Raw genomic sequence first — 9,040 nt, forward strand, 5'->3', positions numbered from 1 at the left:
TTAAATAGTCTTCTCTTTGCAGTATCCTTCGCTTGCGACCGTAACAACCTGGCTATGCCTGATCTCGTCTGCTCTCGGAAGCTAAGCAGGTTTGGTCCTGTATAATGTACCGGCGATTAGATTGGCTGATCTTTAAATAGCTCTCTCTTTGCAGCAGTCTTCGCTTATGGCCATTCCACCCTGGCTATGCCAGATCATGTCTGAGTTCGGAAACTAAGCAGGTTTCGGCCTGGTTAGTAATTGGATGGCAGACCCCCTGGTAATACCAGTTGTTTTAAGATTTTTGGAAATTTTTCACAAATTATATAATAATCTTGCAAGAAAAAAAGAAAGGAGTCAATGCCCCGTATCTGAATCTTAGCAGGTATGGGCCTGGTTAGTAATTGGATGGGAGACACCCTGGTAATACCAGTTGCTTTAAGATTTTTGGAAATTTTTCACAAATTATATAATAATCTTGAAAAAAAAAAAAAAAGTCAATGCCCGATCTCTGAATAATAGCAGGTTTTGCCTGGTTAGTACTTGGATGGAAGACGGCCGGGAAATACCAGTTGCTGTAATATTTTTGGCAATTTTTACTAATTACATAATAATCTTGCAACAAAAAAAAAAAAAAAAGAGTAAATGCCCAATCTTTGAATCTTAGGAGGTATGGACCTGTTTAGTGCTTGGATGGGAGACCGCCTCGGAATACCAGTTGCTGTAATATTTTTGGAAATTTGTACTAATTATATAATTATCTTGAAACAAAAAGAGTCAATGCCCAATCTTTGAATCTTAGCAGCTATGGACCTGTTTAGTGTTTGGATGGGAGACCGCCTCGGAAAACCAGGTGCTCTAATATTATTGGAAATTTATTACTAATTATATAATAATCTTTAAAAAAAAAAGAAAAAAAAAAAAAGAGTCAATGCCCGATCTCTTAATCTTAGCAGGTATTGGCCTGGTTAGTGCTTGGATGGGAGACCGCCTGGGAATACCAGGTGCTTTAAGCTTTAGGGTTTTCTTTCCTACTTATATTAGATTGGCTGATCTTTAAATAGCTCTCTCTTTGCAGCAGTCTTCGCTTATGGCCATACCACCCTGGCTATGCCAGATCATGTCTGAGCTCGGAAGCTAAGCAGGTTTGGGCCTGGTTAGTAATTGGATGGGAGACCCCCTGGTAATACCAGTTGCTTTAAGATTTTTGTAAATTTTTCACAAATTATATAATAATCTTGAAAAAAAAAAAGAGTGAATGCCCATTCTTTGAATCTTAGCAGTCATTGACCTGTGTAGTGTTTGGATGGGAGACCCCCTGTTAATACCAGGTGCTCTAATATTATTGGAAATTTATTACTAATTATATAATAATCTTAAAAAAAAAGAGCCAATGCCCGATCTCTTAATCTTAGCAGGTATTGGCCTGGTTAGTGCTTGGATGGGAGACCGCCTCGGAATACCAGGTGCTGTAAGCTTTTGGATTTTCATTCCTACTTATATAATGTATGGGCGATTTGATTGGCTGATCTTTAAATAGTCTTCTCTTTGCAGTATCCTTCGCTTGCGACCGTAACAACCTGGCTATGCCTGATCTCGTCTGCTCTCGGAAGCTAAGCAGGTTTGGTCCTGTATAATGTACCGGCGATTAGATTGGCTGATCTTTAAATAGCTCTCTCTTTGCAGCAGTCTTCGCTTATGGCCATACCACCCTGGCTATGCCAGATCATGTCTGAGCTCGGAAGCTAAGCAGGTTTGGGCCTGGTTAGTAATTGGATGGGAGACCCCCTGGTAATACCAGTTGCTTTAAGATTTTTGTAAATTTTTCACAAATCATATAATAATCTTGAAAAAAAAAGAGTCAATGCCCATTCTTTGAATCTTAGCAGTCATGGACTTGTGTAGTGTTTGGATGGGAGACCCCCTGGTAATACCAGGTGCTCTAATGTTATTGGAAATTTATTACTAATTATATAATAATCTTTAAAAAAAAAGAGCCAATGCCCGATCTCTTAATCTTAGCAGGTATTGGCCTGGTTAGTGCTTGGATGGGAGACCGCCTAGGAATACCAGGTGCTGTAAGCTTTTGGGTTTTCATTCCTACTTATATAATGTATGGGCGATTTGATTGGCTGATCTTTAAATAGTCCTCTCTTTGCAGTATCCTTCGCTTGCGACCGTAACAACCTGGCTATGCCTGATCTCGTCTGCTCTCGGAAGCTAAGCAGGTTTGGTCCTGTATAATGTACCGGCGATTAGATTGGCTGATCTTTAAGCTTTAGGGTTTTCTTTCCTACTTATATAATGTACCGGCGATTAGATTGGCTGATCTTTAAATAGCTCTCTCTTTGCAGCAGTCTTCGCTTATGGCCATACCACCCTGGCTATGCCAGATCATGTCTGAGCTCGGAAGCTAAGCAGGTTTGGGCCTGGTTAGTAATTGGATGGGAGACCCCCTGGTAATACCAGTTGCTTTAAGATTTTTGTAAATTTTTCACAAATTATATAATAATCTTGAAAAAAAAAAGAGTGAATGCCCATTCTTTGAATCTTAGCAGTCATTGACCTGTGTAGTGTTTGGATGGGAGACCCCCTGTTAATACCAGGTGCTCTAATATTATTGGAAATTTATTACTAATTATATAATAATCTTAAAAAAAAGAGCCAATGCCCGATCTCTTAATCTTAGCAGGTATTGGCCTGGTTAGTGCTTGGATGGGAGACCGCCTCGGAATACCAGGTGCTGTAAGCTTTTGGATTTTCATTCCTACTTATATAATGTATGGGCGATTTGATTGGCTGATCTTTAAATAGTCTTCTCTTTGCAGTATCCTTCGCTTGCGACCGTAACAACCTGGCTATGCCTGATCTCGTCTGCTCTCGGAAGCTAAGCAGGTTTGGTCCTGTATAATGTACCGGCGATTAGATTGGCTGATCTTTAAATAGCTCTCTCTTTGCAGCAGTCTTCGCTTATGGCCATTCCACCCTGGCTATGCCAGATCATGTCTGAGCTCGGAAACTAAGCAGGTTTCGGCCTGGTTAGTAATTGGATGGCAGACCCCCTGGTAATACCAGTTGCTTTAAGATTTTTGGAAATTTTTCACAAATTATATAATAATCTTGCAAGAAAAAAGAAAGGAGTCAATGCCCCATATCTGAATCTTAGCAGGTATGGGCCTGGTTAGTAATTGGATGGGAGACACCCTGGTAATACCAGTTGCTTTAAGATTTTTGGAAATTTTTCACAAATTATATAATAATCTTGAAAAAAAAAAAAAAAAAGTCAATGCCCGATCTCTGAATAATAGCAGGTTTTGCCTGGTTAGTACTTGGATGGAAGACGGCCGGGAAATACCAGTTGCTGTAATATTTTTGGCAATTTTTACTAATTACATAATAATCTTGCAACAAAAAAAAAAAAAAGAGTAAATGCCCAATCTTTGAATCTTAGGAGGTATGGACCTGTTTAGTGCTTGGATGGGAGACCGCCTCGGAATACCAGTTGCTGTAATATTTTTGGAAATTTGTACTAATTATATAATTATCTTGAAACAAAAAGAGTCAATGCCCAATCTTTGAATCTTAGCAGCTATGGACCTGTTTAGTGTTTGGATGGGAGACCGCCTCGGAAAACCAGGTGCTCTAATATTATTGGAAATTTATTACTAATTATATAATAATCTTAAAAAAAAAAAAAAAAAAAAAGAGTCAATGCCCGATCTCTTAATCTTAGCAGGTATTGGCCTGGTTAGTGCTTGGATGGGAGACCGCCTGGGAATACCAGGTGCTTTAAGCTTTAGGGTTTTCTTTCCTACTTATATAATGTACCGGCGATTAGATTGGCTGATCTTTAAATAGCTCTCTCTTTGCAGCAGTCTTCGCTTATGGCCATACCACCCTGGCTATGCCAGATCATGTCTGAGCTCGGAAGCTAAGCAGGTTTGGGCCTGGTTAGTAATTGGATGGGAGACCCCCTGGTAATACCAGTTGCTTTAAGATTTTTGTAAATTTTTCACAAATTATATAATAATCTTGAAAAAAAAAAGAGTGAATGCCCATTCTTTGAATCTTAGCAGTCATTGACCTGTGTAGTGTTTGGATGGGAGACCCCCTGTTAATACCAGGTGCTCTAATATTATTGGAAATTTATTACTAATTATATAATAATCTTAAAAAAAAGAGCCAATGCCCGATCTCTTAATCTTAGCAGGTATTGGCCTGGTTAGTGCTTGGATGGGAGACCGCCTCGGAATACCAGGTGCTGTAAGCTTTTGGATTTTCATTCCTACTTATATAATGTATGGGCGATTTGATTGGCTGATCTTTAAATAGTCTTCTCTTTGCAGTATCCTTCGCTTGCGACCGTAACAACCTGGCTATGCCTGATCTCGTCTGCTCTCGGAAGCTAAGCAGGTTTGGTCCTGTATAATGTACCGGCGATTAGATTGGCTGATCTTTAAATAGCTCTCTCTTTGCAGCAGTCTTCGCTTATGGCCATTCCACCCTGGCTATGCCAGATCATGTCTGAGTTCGGAAACTAAGCAGGTTTCGGCCTGGTTAGTAATTGGATGGCAGACCCCCTGGTAATACCAGTTGGTTTAAGATTTTTGGAAATTTTTCACAAATTATATAATAATCTTGCAAGAAAAAAAGAAAGGAGTCAATGCCCCGTATCTGAATCTTAGCAGGTATGGGCCTGGTTAGTAATTGGATGGGAGACACCCTGGTAATACCAGTTGCTTTAAGATTTTTGGAAATTTTTCACAAATTATATAATAATCTTGAAAAAAAAAAAAAAAGTCAATGCCCGATCTCTGAATAATAGCAGGTTTTGCCTGGTTAGTACTTGGATGGAAGACGGCCGGGAAATACCAGTTGCTGTAATATTTTTGGCAATTTTTACTAATTACATAATAATCTTGCAACAAAAAAAAAAAAAAAGAGTAAATGCCCAATCTTTGAATCTTAGGAGGTATGGACCTGTTTAGTGCTTGGATGGGAGACCGCCTCGGAATACCAGTTGCTGTAATATTTTTGGAAATTTGTACTAATTATATAATTATCTTGAAACAAAAAGAGTCAATGCCCAATCTTTGAATCTTAGCAGCTATGGACCTGTTTAGTGTTTGGATGGGAGACCGCCTCGGAAAACCAGGTGCTCTAATATTATTGGAAATTTATTACTAATTATATAATAATCTTTAAAAAAAAAAGAAAAAAAAAAAAAAGAGTCAATGCCCGATCTCTTAATCTTAGCAGGTATTGGCCTGGTTAGTGCTTGGATGGGAGACCGCCTGGGAATACCAGGTGCTTTAAGCTTTAGGGTTTTCTTTCCTACTTATATTAGATTGGCTGATCTTTAAATAGCTCTCTCTTTGCAGCAGTCTTCGCTTATGGCCATACCACCCTGGCTATGCCAGATCATGTCTGAGCTCGGAAGCTAAGCAGGTTTGGGCCTGGTTAGTAATTGGATGGGAGACCCCTGGTAATACCAGTTGCTTTAAGATTTTTGTAAATTTTTCACAATTATATAATAATCTTGAAAAAAAAAAGAGTGAATGCCCATTCTTTGAATCTTAGCAGTCATTGACCTGTGTAGTGTTTGGATGGGAGACCCCCTGTTAATACCAGGTGCTCTAATATTATTGGAAATTTATTACTAATTATATAATAATCTTAAAAAAAAAGAGCCAATGCCCGATCTCTTAATCTTAGCAGGTATTGGCCTGGTTAGTGCTTGGATGGGAGACCGCCTCGGAATACCAGGTGCTGTAAGCTTTTGGATTTTCATTCCTACTTATATAATGTATGGGCGATTTGATTGGCTGATCTTTAAATAGTCTTCTCTTTGCAGTATCCTTCGCTTGCGACCGTAACAACCTGGCTATGCCTGATCTCGTCTGCTCTCGGAAGCTAAGCAGGTTTGGTCCTGTATAATGTACCGGCGATTAGATTGGCTGATCTTTAAATAGCTCTCTCTTTGCAGCAGTCTTCGCTTATGGCCATACCACCCTGGCTATGCCAGATCATGTCTGAGCTCGGAAGCTAAGCAGGTTTGGGCCTGGTTAGTAATTGGATGGGAGACCCCCTGGTAATACCAGTTGCTTTAAGATTTTTGTAAATTTTTCACAAATCATATAATAATCTTGAAAAAAAAAGAGTCAATGCCCATTCTTTGAATCTTAGCAGTCATGGACTTGTGTAGTGTTTGGATGGGAGACCCCCTGGTAATACCAGGTGCTCTAATGTTATTGGAAATTTATTACTAATTATATAATAATCTTTAAAAAAAAGAGCCAATGCCCGATCTCTTAATCTTAGCAGGTATTGGCCTGGTTAGTGCTTGGATGGGAGACCGCCTAGGAATACCAGGTGCTGTAAGCTTTTGGGTTTTCATTCCTACTTATATAATGTATGGGCGATTTGATTGGCTGATCTTTAAATAGTCCTCTCTTTGCAGTATCCTTCGCTTGCGACCGTAACAACCTGGCTATGCCTGATCTCGTCTGCTCTCGGAAGCTAAGCAGGTTTGGTCCTGTATAATGTACCGGCGATTAGATTGGCTGATCTTTAAGCTTTAGGGTTTTCTTTCCTACTTATATAATGTACCGGCGATTAGATTGGCTGATCTTTAAATAGCTCTCTCTTTGCAGCAGTCTTCGCTTATGGCCATACCACCCTGGCTATGCCAGATCATGTCTGAGCTCGGAAGCTAAGCAGGTTTGGGCCTGGTTAGTAATTGGATGGGAGACCCCCTGGTAATACCAGTTGCTTTAAGATTTTTGTAAATTTTTCACAAATTATATAATAATCTTGAAAAAAAAAAGAGTGAATGCCCATTCTTTGAATCTTAGCAGTCATTGACCTGTGTAGTGTTTGGATGGGAGACCCCCTGTTAATACCAGGTGCTCTAATATTATTGGAAATTTATTACTAATTATATAATAATCTTAAAAAAAAGAGCCAATGCCCGATCTCTTAATCTTAGCAGGTATTGGCCTGGTTAGTGCTTGGATGGGAGACCGCCTCGGAATACCAGGTGCTGTAAGCTTTTGGATTTTCATTCCTACTTATATAATGTATGGGCGATTTGATTGGCTGATCTTTAAATAGTCTTCTCTTTGCAGTATCCTTCGCTTGCGACCGTAACAACCTGGCTATGCCTGATCTCGTCTGCTCTCGGAAGATAAGCAGGTTTGGTCCTGTATAATGTACCGGCGATTAGATTGGCTGATCTTTAAATAGCTCTCTCTTTGCAGCAGTCTTCGCTTATGGCCATTCCACCCTGGCTATGCCAGATCATGTCTGAGCTCGGAAACTAAGCAGGTTTCGGCCTGGTTAGTAATTGGATGGCAGACCCCCTGGTAATACCAGTTGCTTTAAGATTTTTGGAAAATTTTTCACAAATTATATAATAATCTTGCAAGAAAAAAAGAAAGGAGTCAATGCCCCATATCTGAATCTTAGCAGGTATGGGCCCTGTTAGTAATTGGATGGGAGGACACCCCTGGTAATACCAGTTGCTTTAAGATTTTTGGAAATTTTTCACAAATTATATAATAATCTTGAAAAAAAAAAAAAAAAAGTCAATGCCCGATCTCTGAATAATAGCAGGTTTTGCCTGGTTAGTACTTGGATGGAAGACGGCCTGGAAATACCAGTTGCTGTAATATTTTTGGCAATTTTTACTAATTACATAATAATCTTGCAACAAAAAAAAAAAAAGAGTAAATGCCCAATCTTTGAATCTTAGGAGGTATGGACCTGTTTAGTGCTTGGATGGGAGACCGCCTCGGAATACCAGTTGCTGTAATATTTTTTGGAAATTTGTACTAATTATATAATTATCTTGAAACAAAAAGAGTCAATGCCCAATCTTTGAATCTTAGCAGCTATGGACCTGTTTAGTGTTTGGATGGGAGACCGCCTCGGAAAACGAGGTGCTCTAATATTATTGGAAATTCATTACTAATTATATAATAATCTTTAAAAAAAAAAAAAAAAAAAAAAAAAAGAGTCAATGCCCGATCTCTTAATCTTAGCAGGTATTGGCCTGGTTAGTGCTTGGATGGGAGACCGCCTGGGAATACCAGGTGCTTTAAGCTTTAGGGTTTTCTTTCCTACTTATATTAGATTGGCTGATCTTTAAATAGCTCTCTCTTTGCAGCAGTCTTTTCGCTTATGGCCCATACCATCCTGTCTATGCCAGATCATGTCTGAGCTCGGAAGCTAAGCAGGTTTGGGCCTGGTTAGTAATTGGATGGGAGACCCCCTGGTAATACCAGTTGCTTTAAGATTTTTGTAAATTTTTCACAAATTTATTAATAATCCTTGAAAAAAAAAGAGTCAATGCCCATTCTTTGAATCTTAGCAGTCATGGACCTGTTTAGTGTCTGGATGGGAGACCGCCTCGGAATACCAGGTGCTTCTAATATTATTGGAAATTTATTACTAATTAATATAATAATCTTAAAAAAAAAAAAAAAAAAGAGTCAATGCCCCGATCTCTTAATCTTAGCAGGTATTGGCCTGGTTAGTGCTTGGATGGGAGACCGCCTGGGAATACCAGGTGCTTTAAGCTTTAGGGTTTTCTTTCCTACTTATATAATGTACCGGCGATTAGATTGGCTGATCTTTAAATAGCTCTCTCTTTGCAGCAGTCTTCGCTTATGGCCATACCACCCTGGCTATGCCAGATCATGTCTGAGCTCGGAAGCTAAGCAGGTTTGGGCCTGGTTAGTAATTGGATGGGAGACCCCCTGGTAATACCAGTTGCTTTAAGATTTTTGTAAATTTTTCACAAATTATATAATAATCTTGAAAAAAAAGAGTCAATGCCCATTCTTTGAATCTTAGCAGTCATGGACCTGTGTAGTGTTTGGATGGGAGACCCTGGTAATACCAGGTGCTCTAATATTATTGGAAATTTATTACTAATTATATAATAATCTTAAAAAAAAAGAGTCAATGCCCGATCTCTTAATCTTAGCAGGTATTGGCCTGGTTAGTGCTTGGATGGGAGACCGCCTGGAATACCAGGTGCTGTAAGCTTTTTGGATTT

General features: G+C 39.2%; 9 pseudogenes; all 9 read left to right on the plus strand.

The window, feature by feature from the left end:
• Window positions 1–1,065: 1,065 nt before the first annotated feature.
• LOC113074933 (uncharacterized) lies at window positions 1,066–1,184 on the plus strand (annotated as a pseudogene).
• Window positions 1,185–1,673: 489 nt separating this feature from the next.
• On the plus strand, window positions 1,674–1,792 carry LOC113074934 (uncharacterized; annotated as a pseudogene).
• A 549-nt stretch (window positions 1,793–2,341) lies between these two features.
• LOC113074922 (uncharacterized) lies at window positions 2,342–2,460 on the plus strand (annotated as a pseudogene).
• A 1,399-nt stretch (window positions 2,461–3,859) lies between these two features.
• Window positions 3,860–3,978, plus strand: LOC113074923 (uncharacterized; annotated as a pseudogene).
• Window positions 3,979–5,368: 1,390 nt separating this feature from the next.
• On the plus strand, window positions 5,369–5,486 carry LOC113074928 (uncharacterized; annotated as a pseudogene).
• A 487-nt stretch (window positions 5,487–5,973) lies between these two features.
• Window positions 5,974–6,092, plus strand: LOC113074924 (uncharacterized; annotated as a pseudogene).
• Window positions 6,093–6,640: 548 nt separating this feature from the next.
• LOC113074925 (uncharacterized) lies at window positions 6,641–6,759 on the plus strand (annotated as a pseudogene).
• Window positions 6,760–8,156: 1,397 nt separating this feature from the next.
• On the plus strand, window positions 8,157–8,276 carry LOC113074929 (uncharacterized; annotated as a pseudogene).
• Window positions 8,277–8,644: 368 nt separating this feature from the next.
• Window positions 8,645–8,763, plus strand: LOC113074926 (uncharacterized; annotated as a pseudogene).
• Window positions 8,764–9,040: the final 277 nt, after the last annotated feature.

This window comes from Carassius auratus, unplaced genomic scaffold, assembly GCF_003368295.1.
Source record: "Carassius auratus strain Wakin unplaced genomic scaffold, ASM336829v1 scaf_tig00015660, whole genome shotgun sequence".
Classification (NCBI taxonomy): Eukaryota; Metazoa; Chordata; class Actinopteri; order Cypriniformes; family Cyprinidae; genus Carassius; species Carassius auratus.